At 45.2% G+C, this 13,133-nt stretch overlaps 2 protein-coding genes across 5 annotated transcripts in view; one reads left to right on the top strand and one right to left on the bottom strand.

Moving 5' to 3' along the window:
- Nucleotides 1–13,133, bottom strand: part of LOC140916096 (uncharacterized) — a 69,510-nt gene that overhangs the window by 46,886 nt on the left and 9,491 nt on the right. The window contains exon 3 of one of the 3 annotated variants that reach the window (XM_073357117.1): nucleotides 10,428–10,700. The exons of the other annotated variants lie outside the window; for them this stretch is intronic. The gene's annotated coding sequence lies outside the window, so the exon portion shown is untranslated. The remainder of the gene's footprint in view (nucleotides 1–10,427; nucleotides 10,701–13,133) is intronic. 3 annotated transcript variants of the gene reach the window in all.
- LRRC8D (leucine rich repeat containing 8 VRAC subunit D) overlaps nucleotides 9,958–13,133 on the top strand; it is an 82,132-nt gene continuing 78,956 nt past the window's right edge. The window contains exon 1 of one of the 2 annotated variants that reach the window (XM_073357115.1): nucleotides 9,958–10,176. The gene's annotated coding sequence lies outside the window, so the exon portion shown is untranslated. The remainder of the gene's footprint in view (nucleotides 10,177–13,133) is intronic. The other variant, XM_073357114.1, reaches the window with a different exon arrangement.

Here is a 13,133-nt window from a genome sequence, read left to right as displayed (position 1 = left end):
CTTGAAGAATTTGAGTACTTTGATTTGTTGAAATGGTTTTTGAACAGATACTAGGAAGATGATTTCACTAGAGTAATTTCATCTTGTGGCTTCATTTTGCCTTGAGTAGAGACTCTAGAGTCAAGTCGGTGATTTTGTTTGATATATATTCTGTGTACACATAAATAGGAGAATGAAACGAAAGTGAAATATTAGTCTAGCGGTTCCAGATGAAATTGGCTCATCTCTGCATCACAGATTTTAGCTCAGAAATGGCAGGATTCAGAATCTGCAGACTCACAAGTATAGAGTCAATGGCAGATGTGCTGGTACTGGGGCGTGTAGCAGCATCCCCAGGCTTGAAGTGGTTTCCGTCATATACAGGGTTTACAGTTTTGTTCAATGGCGTTCAACACCCCTATTATAAAAATTGTTCCAATGCCACTGATCAATGGGCCCAGTATCAATTATCAAGGTAAGGAGGATGCTGTAATTGTAGTTCCCCAAACTCCTTAGCTAACCCTCTGTGTTTTAATGAGATTTCTTTCCTCTCTGTTCACAGAATAACTTGTGGTCCTTTTGGTCTCACCTACACAGTTTATGCAAGGCCAAACAGCAAGAGAGTCAGGAGCTGCTGCATATAAAAAAATTAATGAAATCCTTTTTCTGATGCTCTGCCTACTCCCAGACCTTGCAGGACCTTGCCTTGCAAGCCTAAAATGACAAGGTATTGCGTCCTCATTCACTTCAGGTGGGAGATGCACTCATCATCTTGCAGGTTCAGGGCTGTGGTATTTTGCTCCCACATCCACCCTTTCTGGCTTGCCCTCCTCCCCCACCTCTTCTCCTCCTGCTCTGGAAGTGCTGCCCAGCTGTGCCTCTTGTTACATATGTGTGACTTGGCTATTTTTAAACTTTCTTCCTCTTTAAAAATATTAACTCAAGAGACTTTAATGATTATAATTTAGGTACTGTACTTAAAACAGGAGTGGGGGGGGCAGGCAGTAAAGGTTCAAAGCTAGCATGACGCTAGTTAAGTGCTTTGGAAAGCTACAGCTGACTGGCCATTTTTAAAAAAATTACCATCTCCCCCTTAACCATGCAGTGCAATTTATTTTTGTGTCATGCACATTCTGCACGGTGCCACAGACCCTTTGCAGAGAAACTCCGTCACAAACTGAAGGGGAATGAGAGGGTATCAGGCAAGAATTGAAGTAGGGAACAATGACCCAAATGTCCCAGAGGGAGGCAGGGAGACAGCTCCAGCTAGTTGGGCAGCCTGTGTTCTGACAGCCAAAAGCCTCTTGCAGTCCCCACTTATTGTGGTCAGTCTTTAACTTTCATTTTCTATTCAGCCATTTTAAATCGTGTAGCAGGTGAGGAAGGAGGAAGGATATGGGCCTTTCTAAGTTCAATGCAATGCAAAATTTAAGATGGGACAGCTATGAGTGAGTGAAAGCCATGACTGAAACAGGGCCTAATTCAGGCCTGTTCCTGTGAGGTGCTGAGCGCCCTCATCTCCCTTTGACTTCAGGGAGTTGTGGGTACTTTGCACACCACTAAACCAGGCACATGGGAAGTAGAGTGAGTATGCTTTGGGGGACATGGACATATACCAGATCCTACACAAACAGAGGAGCAGCTGCCATTTTGGATGTCCGAAACCAATCCAAAACCTTAGCCCTCCTTCTGAGTAGGAGTTATGCCCCTGCTGAGTCTACAGTGCTGCAAATAACAGGCCCAGCAGTGGTGAATGGGATATATAGACAGGAAACTACATTTTCACAAGCATAGCTCTTGCTCCTCTGCCACACCAACCTTATTGTGGATTTTGTGGGGTTTAAAACCTTTTAATCAATGAGTATTAGCTATAGATGGTAAGCAAGCTGGGGCAGGGGTCAGCCTGTTTGCTAGGTGTACGTACAGCACCTTGCACAGTGAGCTGCTGATCCCTTCCTGAGGCCTTTTGTACAAATAATAACTAATCACCATCATCACCTTCAATGTACAGCAAGATGGGTCTGCCAGGAACTCATGGTAAACTGAAAGTCATGTGTGGGGTAGGTTACTGGTATAAAATTCACTACATGCGGGAGGAATGTTTTATAACCCTACCTATTGCCTGCCTGCACTCATCCCACACTCAGACTCTCAGGAGTAACTGGCGATTTGTTACATCTTGGAAGCAAGGTAGAACTTTTACTGTCAGCAGGATTTTCTTTTTTTTACGAAGTTCAGGATGAGGGCCTACGTATCCCTTTGACCTTCTGTCAGTATAAATTATGTTCTGGATTTGGTATTTTTCACATCATGTTTGTTTTCTTTTACTTTCACTTTGCATTTTCTCTGCACCCAATAGTACAGTACAGTAAGATGGCTGTACAAAAGCTCCTGGTGTCTTATTAAGTAGCCAGTTAATCACTAATCCATTGTAATTTCTTTAGTGTTCTGTGTTCTGCTGCTTAAATGTGCTTTGTAAGGTATAAATTTGGAACTTTGGAGCTGTTATTTCATAGCTTGTAGTTGCTTGCTAACATTACCTAGCTTTCAAATGTACTCAGTTCACACTTTTTAAAGGAGACTGACCAATTGGTTTTATCTTCCATAGAAATTCATTTAAAAAAAGAAATATCAGGAAAAACTAAGTAATCAATGTAACCAAGAACAGCAGACACAAACTACTTCTGGCATCTTTACCTTCACTTGAAGAAATTCACTGAACTGCTATTTGCTAATCCACACAAGTTATTGACAGATAAAATATAAGTTTCTTATTTCAGCAAAGATTTAAAAGCTGAATGCTCATAGCAGTGACGTCTCATTGCAAAAACTCCATTACTTTTACAAAATACTGTATAGCAGGTTGAGTAGTGAGAGAATTGGTGGGTGCAACAGGGATGTAAGGGAGAAATTAAGGAGGGTAAAGATATTAGAGATTGTAACTGATTTATTTGACAGTCTTCACAGGCTTCTTTGTACTCTTTTCAAGTACAAAGAAGATACACTGTCAGGTTGATGTTTTCCCCCCCTCAAAGAGGAGGCACTGGAATGAATAAATCAAGAGCCACAAGTCACCAGGATTGTGCAGTAATATATGCAAGTGTTCTGAAGGAACTTCGGTGTGCCTGAGCTTCTAACAAATATATGCAATCTGTCATTGAAATTGTCTGCTATACCAGGGTTGGAGGGTAGCCCAGTGTGGTACCTATGTTTACAAAAGGTGCTAGTGTGAGCCTGGAAATTTCGGAACGGTGAGTCCTACTTCAGTGTGAATAAAATTGTTTGAAACAAAGATTAAAAAGAGTATTATAAAACACCAAGATGAACATGATAGGAACAAACCAGCAATAGTTCTGCAGAGCAAAATGGTGCTTCTCTAATATACTAGAATTCTTTGAGCATGGTTGAGAGCTGGTTGACATAATTTAATTGGACTTTCAAAAAGCTTTGCCAGTGTTCTGGTTACAGGGCCAGCTGTACTTTAGACTCCCTTCAGTCCCTCTTGAGTGCACCTTGACCTCAGGTAACACATTGGCTTTCTGCCCTTCTCTCAAAGGGTGGAATCCTTCAGTCCAAGCACTCTTTTTTTCCAGGCTGCAACCTCCCTTTTTTCCAACCCTGTTAGGACAACAGGTCCAACTGTGTCTGGCATGGGTGGCGGGTATCAAAAGCTGGGGGAGGCTGAGCCTCCACAAACAGCCCTGCGAGGCCCTACCCATGCTCCACTTCCAGACCCCCTCTTACTTCCCAGGTGTTTTATGGCTCTTTCCCTGTAGCCAGGGCCAAGGGCTGGGACTAGTAGGGGCCAGGTTGTGGCTGGGGACTCCAGGTGGCTGGAGCACGTGCTCACGCTGCCCACCCACTCGGCGCTCGGAGGCTGGGGCAGGTGGTGGTGTTGGGACTCGCGCGCTGCCCATGGTGTCTGGCACTTATAAGTCCTTTTCCTCCAGGGACTTTTGACCAACAAGCTGATTAAAGTAAAAAGGGCTTCTTCAAAACAAAGCATTGTTTAGTCCCCCAAAGGTTCATAGCACACAAAGCAAAGGGCCTATATACATCTTTCCCCTTACCTAAACCTTCATCTTTCCTTGCAAGCATTGGTAAATTCCATTCAGCCCAGTTATTTCCATCTCTAGGCTGATAAAAGCAGACTGCACGCTCTCCCTCCTTTGGTGTGTCTCTGCCAGCGTTTCCCTCCGGGGCAGCTGCTGACAGCCCATTCACCACCCCCTTCTTCTCTAGGCCAGTATCTTCAAGGTTTTAACATCCCCTTTGATCCTAGGTTCTGCCTTGGAAGAATAAATTTAGCAAGCCAGGGGTATTCCCCAATCATTAGCTTTCCCATTCTTTCCTTAAAGACCATTGGTATTCTCTGGGACTCTACCTTATCTTTACCATTGTTCTGTTTCATGTTGGTTTTTCCCTTGCAGCCTCCATTGATTTAACTCTATGCAGCCAGGCAGGACAATATCACACAGGTAAACTGAGATGCATGTGATATTTATAAAAAATAAAATGTTTATTTGCCTCATTCTCCACACAGTGTCTCTCACAAGAGGAAATATATTGTCTTTGGGAGAGAGGTAGAATGCTCTCCTCTGTTAGAAATTATCTAGGAAATAACGGTCAATTTCTCAACCTGGCAAAATGCAGAGCAGGTACCCCAGAGTTCCCTGGTATGGCTGATATTCTCTAATGTATTTAGTAATGATTTGAGAAAGCAGGGACTGGTGAGGGGGCAAAATTTGCGGATGGCACAAAATGATTTTGGTTTAATTAAGACTAGAAAATTAGCCTAATTTAAACTGCCGTTGTAAAATTAAATGAATATATTACATTCTGTGATGCACTATCATTGTATTTTTGCTTGCTAATGTAGTCACTAATGCCTAGAATTCAGGAATCTGTAATGCCTCCCGCAGCCATTAGTGCAAATTAGCAAGGCTCACTCACGTGTTTTCTTAATCATAAAGGGTCAGATTCATCCCTGCCTAGGTACTGAGCTGATGCAGTTTGTGCCTTTCCTGTTCATGGGCTTTTCAGATTCAGGGAACTCACTTTTGTTTCTCGTATATCTTTTTTTAGATAGCATAACTTGAGGGCCACTCTAACTCATACTCCTGTAGCAATGGCCAGCTGTGGACCACTGCAGGAAAGCAGAGAAGCTGGGGGTCAGGTTTGCCTTGAGCCAGAACCATCACCTCCTTCCTCCATCACACCTTGGAATGCCTCACATCCTGTGTAGAGGACACACAGCCATCCATGTGCCAGGCACAGGGGCTCCTATCTGGCAAAAGGGGCCATAGGGCACTAAGGAATTGGGCCTAAAGGAGACTGTTCTGAAGAAGGCAAACATCACACTCAAAACCGGGGAAAGGTTAAGAGTTTGTGTGACAGGAAAGTTTTAAAATAAGGGAGGCATAGAGCTTAAAGAGTTATAATTACCTTTTGAGACACGCAACTAAAGGAGATAAAAACCATATGTTCTGTAGGAGGTGAGCCTTTTACACTCCATTACAGCACCTACTACATGTTTGTGTCAGAACTGGGCTCTAATTGTGTCTAGATCTCTCTGGTTCTAACTGTTTTCTCACTTACTGCTTCTGGATTCATTTTTTTTCTTGCTAGTATGTCTGGACTTAGCAAGACTCCTTTGATTTGACACTAAACTTATATGTGGATCCAGCTAGTTTTGTCAAGTTCTGAGTTGGTAAAAAATCTTTTTATGCTTGATTGTAGACAGCTGGCAGAAAAATTCAGGATTTCCCAATCACTGACGCTTTTTATTATCTGTCTTCACCTCTCTTGATGTTTACCAGCATGGCCTGCTTTTATCTCTGTTAATCCTTCAGTGCATGGAGCCCCAGAAGCAGAGACCCTACATAAGCATGGCCTCTATGTCAGTTAAAACAAATTACCCTACCAAGGTTACACTTGTGAGACTTTTCAAAGCTGGCCAAAAATAATATAAGTGATGATCTAAGAGAGAAAAATAACCAAAAGCCAGACTGAACTTCCTAAAAACAGTTGAAAACAAATTACAACTAATTATTTGAAACAGGAGCTGAGCTAAAAACAGAACTGAAGTAAATTAAAATAAATTGATGAGAACAGTGCTCAAAGATGAAAGCTGAATAGAGTTGACCTAATTTTCCTTTGGTCTCTGAAGCTGATGTTGCTGAAGAGGTCCTTCCTCTGTAATTTTAAAGAGCTTTAAATGGAGAAGAGTAGGTTAAAAATAATCAAATTTTAAAAAAGCAAAGGACTAAGTCGTCAAGCCCAACTGGGTTAAAGCAGCCTTAAACGAGGCAGCTGGAGATCCCAAACTGGATAACACCCCATTCCAACTTCTCCCGTGAAGAGGTATTGCTGGAGAGCAGTGTACATGTCTGGGAACCCCCATGAGTGTACCTTCTTCTAAAGGGCTGTCACAAATGAATGTAGATTACTGCAAACCCTGGAGTCCCGTGGATGGAGAGAGGGCAAAGGTCGTATAAACCTACCTTTTGATCCCTCCCCTGGCTCTCCAGGGCCTGTAATAAGCGCCACGTGGATGAACCAAGGGAGAGTTACCAAAGGATCCTCTCTGCAAATAATCCTTTAGATAATTAAAACTGAAAGGATTTTGAAATTCAAATGTACTTTCTGCCATTTGTGGTGGGTTTTTTGTTTTTGTTTCCATTTTACCATATTTTAATAAAAATACATCTGGAAAAAAAATCTACAAAGCCGAATAGAAATGAGTCCCGGGGGAGAGGAAGGGTGGGCAGCAAGACAACCCCACACCCAGGCCCAATGCCAGCAGACGAAGGGATCCAGCCTGGGGGCCCAGTGACAAGGAGCTCTAAGGAGATGCTACTTCTTCTGTTCGGGAGCAGGTCTGTAAATCCCCACCACCACAGCTTGGTCTCGCTTGTAGGGCTCCAGCTTCAGCTGCTCCTGGGGTTTCATGTTCTCCTGCTGCATCTTCTTCGCCTCGAAGGCGAAGACGGCCTCAGGCGCCGCTGTGGAGTCGATGCAGTTGGCCTTGATGGATATGACGAAGTGCCCTCCGTTCTTCAGGAAGCTGTGAGCATTTAGGGCTACAATGTGTGACTGGTCGGGCGGGGCCATGTCAGCAAAGATTTAGTTTCCTGTTGCATTTCACTTATCTTGGACAATGACGCAAACTGTTTGGCTTTATTTTGTTTATAGGTGTTTTGCTGCTGTTTCTGGTACTCAAGCAGTAGCACAATACGATAATGTTTAGGTTGCAGACACTGCAGGAAACATTTAACTCCAAACCAAGTTATGTTTTCACTGAAATTAGTTGTTTTTAAAGCAGGGGTGGGCAAACTATGGCCCGGGGGCCACATCTGGCCCTTCAGACATTTAAGCTGGCCCTTGAGTTCCCACTGCAGAGCGGGGTCCGGGGCTTGCCCCACTCCGCATGTGGGGTGGCTCCGCACGGCTCCTCGAAGCAGCGGTATGTCCCCGCTCCAGCTCCTACGCATAGAGGCAACCAGGGGCCTCCAAACACTGCCCTCGCCCCAAGCACTGCCCCCACAGCTCCCATTGGCCGGGAACCATGGCCAATGGGAACTCAGAGGCGGCACCTGTGGATGGAGCAGTGCACAGAGCCACCTGACCGTGCCTCCACGTAGGATCCCGAGTGGGGACATGCTGCTTCCGGGAGCTGCTTGAGGTAAGTACCGCCTGGAGCCTGCACCCCAACCCCCTGCCTTAGCCCTGATCCCCCTCCTGCCCTAGGAGCCCCTTGGTCCAAGCCCAGAGCACCCTCCTGCACCCCCAACCCCTCATCACCAGCCCCACCCCAGAACCTGCAGCGCCAGCTAGAGCCCTCACTGTCCCCCTGCCCCAGTCTAGAGCCCCCTCCCACACCTTGAACTCATTTCTGGCCCCACCCCAGAGCCCTCACCCCCTCCCACACCCCAACCCGCAATTTCGTGAGCATTCATGACCCGCCATACAATTTCCTTACCCAGATGTAGCCCTCGGGCCAAAAAGTTTGCCCGCCCCTGTTTTAAAGGTTATCTTATTTTAAAGAAAAGGAGTACTTGTGGCACCTTAGAGACTAACCAATTTATTTGAGCATAAGCTTTTGTGAGCTATAGCTCACTTCATCGGATGCATACTGTGGAAAGTACAGAAGATCTTTTTATACACACAAAGCATGAAAAAATGGTGTTTACCACTACAAAAGGTTTTCTCTCCCCCCACCCCACTCTCCTGCTGGTAATAGCTTATCTAAAGTGATCACTCTCCTTACAATGTGTATGATAATCAAGGTGGGCTATTTCCAGCACAAATCCAGGGTTTAACAAGAATGTTGGGGGGGATAGGAAAAAACAAGGGGAAATAGGGTGTTGGGGGCATTTAGGGCACTGGATAATGTACACAACATCCCTTATGGGTGAACACTTTTCACAAGCTATCCCTCTATCTCTGACCTATAAGTCCTCATCCTTTCAGGAAACCCACACCTCACTTTCAAAAGATGAGCCTCGGATCTTAATTCATAACCTTCCTAGATACTAAAAATCATGGTCCTAATAAAGACACTAGATTTATGGCTTATTACAACCATCTGTAACTCATTAACCCCTCTTTATACCTTATGACTACAGGGGAGTTAATGGGCCACTTCACCTTGAATAGTCCCTTAGATATTTGCTAATTGCTTATGCTAAACTCTGTTTGACCTTGTATTTAGCTGTGACCCTCTGAGTATCTTTCCCAGACCTGAGGAAGAGCTTCATGAAGTTCAAACACTTGTCTCACTCCCACAATGTAAATTGATCCACTAAAAGATATTACCTCACCTTGTCTCTCCACAATCTGAATAGTGAGCTTAAATTGCCTTCAGCTGTCTCTTTATAACAAACGGCCCTTAAAGTTCTAAATGTTTTAAAGATAAAGATATGACTGACTTATAGAAAGAACATTAAAAGAGCTTAATAAGAATTATAGGCCTCCATTCAGCAAACATTTATGAACATATTTAATTGTAGGCATGTGAGTCAATGATATTGTTTTCAATGGGACTATTCATGTGCCTAGAGTTAGTAACCTGCAGGACTCCAGACAGAGTTCTTAAGAACACTGAGATTCTTGCCATATTCTTATAATAAAACAATAATGAATGGGGGGAGGGAAGGGAGGGTACACATATACCAATGCCTTTGTAGAATCCAAAATGCCTGGCTACACGTCCTATGCCTCAGACTGCTAAAAACCATTCTCCTGTACTAAGAAAAGGAGTACTTGTGGCACCTTAGAGACTAACATTTATTTGAGCATAAGCTTTCCTGAGCTACAGCTCACTTCACATCATGAAAGCTTATGCTCAAATAAATTTGTTAGTCTCTAAGGTGCCCCAAGTACTCCTTTTTTTTTTTTTTTTTGCAGATACAGACTAACATGGCTGCTACTCTGAAACCTGTCATCCTCCTGTAGTGAAAGCTGTGCCTCTGGTTTTGGAATAGAGGATCTGAATCCATCCCCGGTGTTGCCAGACAGCCCCACAGGGCCAAGGTGTTTAGCACAGGGACATTTACTAAGTCCCAAATGGCCATGGATTTGTTGACCACTAAGACTTTTCCCTTCCCTTTGGGGTGCTCAACGGGTACCCCTCACAGTCCCTGCGTCGCTCTTCTCCCCATGTCACAGACAGCCAACTCGACACAGCGCCATTAGGTAGCTTGCCCATGGTCCCAGTGCCCCGCACCGTGGGGAAGCTGGGCTCGGGAGGGGGCTCCGGAACTTGGGCCGGGCTCTCGGGGCGCGGTGAGGCTGGAGCGGCAGCAGCGGGGGCGATCCTGCAAGCAGCAGACCTGGCAAGCAGGCGGACGACACCCGCGGGCCAAGCGACCGCTCTCTCCTCCCACACACCTGCGGCGAGCGGCCCCGGAGCACCTGCTCCCTGGCAGCGCAGGGGTGCCGCGCCGCGCAGCTGGGCGGGGCCTGACGATCACATGGGCGCTGCCGCGGGGGCCATTGGCTGCGCCCTGCGCCGTGGTTGGCGGGCCCCGGGCGAGGGCTGGCGCCCCAGCTGCCGGGCCGGTCTCAGCCGGTCTCCCAGCGGAGCCGCGTGGCGTGTGGCTGCGCGGCGCGGGCTGCAGGGAGCCCCCGTGGCCGCCCCGCCGGAGTGATTCGCCCTGCGGCTGCCCCTACCTGCCTGCCGCGCCCGCCGCCAAGGTTTGTTGCTGCAGCCCCGGGGGCAGGGAGCTGCAGCCGGGGTGGTGCGGGCCCCCGGGCAGGGAGGCGGCTGCTGGTGCGGGTGCAGCAGCCGCGGGGGAGCGGTGCCAGCGGGAATCCCCCGCCCCCGGCCCTGAGAATCCGGCTGCTTGGGGGAGCGTCAAGGTTCCCGGACAGCGGCGCTGCCCCTCGCCTCCCTCCTTCCCTCTGCTTCGCCCCTCCCGCTCTGTCTGCACGTGCGTGGGGCTTACCCGGCGGCCGTAGCTCCAGTGGCTCTTCCTTATGCAACAAACAGCCGCTTACAGGAAATGCTAAGAATAAAAGTGATGTCGCTGGCTGCCAGTGACGGATCATGTCTGCGCTGACTGACCGGGCAGCCCCAGAGGCTGGCCCAGGACTGTTAAGGACAGAGCCCGTGTCCGATTGCCAGATCAATACCGCTGCAGGAAAACTGAACATCTCTTGCCACCCCTGGTGTTCTCAGATAATTGCACAAAGTCCATATTTGTGTTGGCCGGGAGACCCTGTTAGAAGAGAGGTTAGAATTCACCCAGTACTAGCAAAGTGAACTGAAGCAGGCAGGAGCAGGACTAGTGTCCCCAGGCTGATAGTTATACATACCCACCCTCATAAAAGTAGCTCTGCCTTCCCCTGGCATCAGGGGCATCCATAAACACTTGGAATACCAGCTAGTGGAAACTGAAAGGGTAACTAGTTTTGCAGTTGACAGGAAGAATACTATAGTTCATCCAGAGAGATTTTCCTTTTTAAAATCTCTGTTTAATACTTTTACTCTGTGTGTGTGTGTGTGTGTGTGTGTGGAGCATTGCATGCCAGAGTATGATACTGGAGCAAGCCTTGGGTATGGAAGTGTACTTGATTTTAGCCCACTGGGGATATATCCAGCTAAAAAAATCAGTCTCTTTCTGGACCCTCTTTCCCCATATTGCATTATGAAATCAGTGTGCAACCACTGTTTATTTGTGGTTTTTCTAATGGGGTCAAATATTTTCTTGATGTTGCACTAGGCACAGATAAAGGGCCTTAACCTATGTAATATTAACATTTACTACATCAGAACAGACAGTCGTCTGGTCAATGAACCATCTTTATTTCCCTGCTTTTTAGGTATCCTTGCCATTAAATGGCAGTACAATAACACGTCTATAGTGTCTGTTGTATGGGAATTTCAGAGCATTGTCTATTAATCCTTGCAACCCCTCTCCAAGTTGAAGTTTTATTATCCCTGTTCTAACAATGTGTGACCTGAAGTCCAAGGTCACACAGAAAGTCTATGACAGAGCCAGTATTTGACTCTTAAGTCTAGTCTCTAGGTGTTTGACCTATTGCTTGATAAAACCAAGTCTCAGGAATGCTTTTTGTAATGGTGCTGAAAATGTGTTTTTCCTGTCTATAGCAGCAGCTAAGTTAGCTTCAGCACCAATTTGTGGTATATGTTGCCGACCATTGTTGTCAATGATGGTGTTCTCTCTCTTTCAAAATATATCTAGGGAAGGCTTAATTTCTGTGCCATACAAACAGGGTTATGTCCATCAGCTCTGGTAGCATTAAAGATAGAAAAGAAATTACCTATGAAGCCAAACGATAAGCAACTGCTAAGTGGACAGGGGCTATTGAGCTTCTAAAAAGTAAAATCTGATGGGATGCTACCAAGGTCCTCACACCTTCTTGTCAACTCAGGCCATCTTGATTATCACTAAAGTTTTTTTTCTCCTGCTGATAATAGCTCATTGTAATTAATTAGCCTCTTACTCCACTTTTTCATGTTCTCTGTATGTATATATCTCTCTTCTTACTATATGTTCCATTCTATGCATCCGATGAAGTGGACTGTAGCCCACGAAAGCTTATGCTCAAATAAATTGGTTAGTCTCTAAGGTGCCACAAGTACTCCTGTTCTTTTTGCGGATACAGACTAACACGGCTGCTACTCTGAAACCTACCAAGGTCCTGGTCCCCCAGTGTAACCTATCAAATACATTTTAGCCCTCTTTACTTCACAAGCTAAAGGTGCCCTAGTTTAAAATCTGTTAACTGTAGATCTGCTTTTCCAGTGGGTCTACACTCATTTTCTTCATGACTAAATTAAGGGCTTCAACAGTGAACAGCAATTAATGTTACATTATTTATTCACCATTGATCTTGGATCAATACACCAAGTGAAATGCTGTGAATTAAATCCATTCTCAGGGATTTATAACTTGGCTGTAAATCTTGTATTGTCTGATTAAACTTAACTTACACGGTCTTGGCCTGAGAGTAAATTATTCTGATGATATTTTATTTGCCTTTGTGATGTCTACCAATTCTTCAGCAGAGGCCACTGTACAGAAAATTAAAGTGTTAATATTAAAATAAAACATTTTTTGTCCTAGATCTTGGACATATTACTTTTAGCCATTTTCCACATGGCATGAAACAAACAAGGAATGTCTAAACAGATACTCTTATCTGCTGTCAAGATTGCTTTGATAAGGAGACAAAGATTACATTGACTGTGCAAGGTGGGATGGAGGATGGCAAAGTATATTAAAAAAAATCATAATCTCCAGAACATGATGCTGTGTATATGATGGGAGTTCTAAAATCCATTTAGAAGTGGGACCACTGTCTGTGTAACGTTTACAAACCCAGGGGAGATTAATAAAGCAACAACACTAATTCTAAAATAGAGAAACTTTCCATGCTGCTTCCACATAGGTTATAACCATCAAAGGTAATATTGATAAGAACAAGCCTGTTCCTGTCATGACCATGTTAAGAACTGGGTAAGTTAAAGCAGTCACGCACACACAAAAATTAAATATCAAACATAGCACTACTATAACTCATTGGAACGTGCAAAATCTGGTTCCTCCATGGTATTCCATTGTTTAGCCTTGCTAAGCATTTTACTTCTGTGTGACGTGTGCAGCTTTGCTGGATGCACCAGCTTT

Source organism: Lepidochelys kempii, chromosome 8, assembly GCF_965140265.1.
Source record: "Lepidochelys kempii isolate rLepKem1 chromosome 8, rLepKem1.hap2, whole genome shotgun sequence".
Lineage (NCBI taxonomy): Eukaryota > Metazoa > Chordata > Testudines > Cheloniidae > Lepidochelys > Lepidochelys kempii.
Note: the sequence above shows the minus strand (reverse complement) of the source record. Positions and strands in the feature narration are given on the sequence as shown.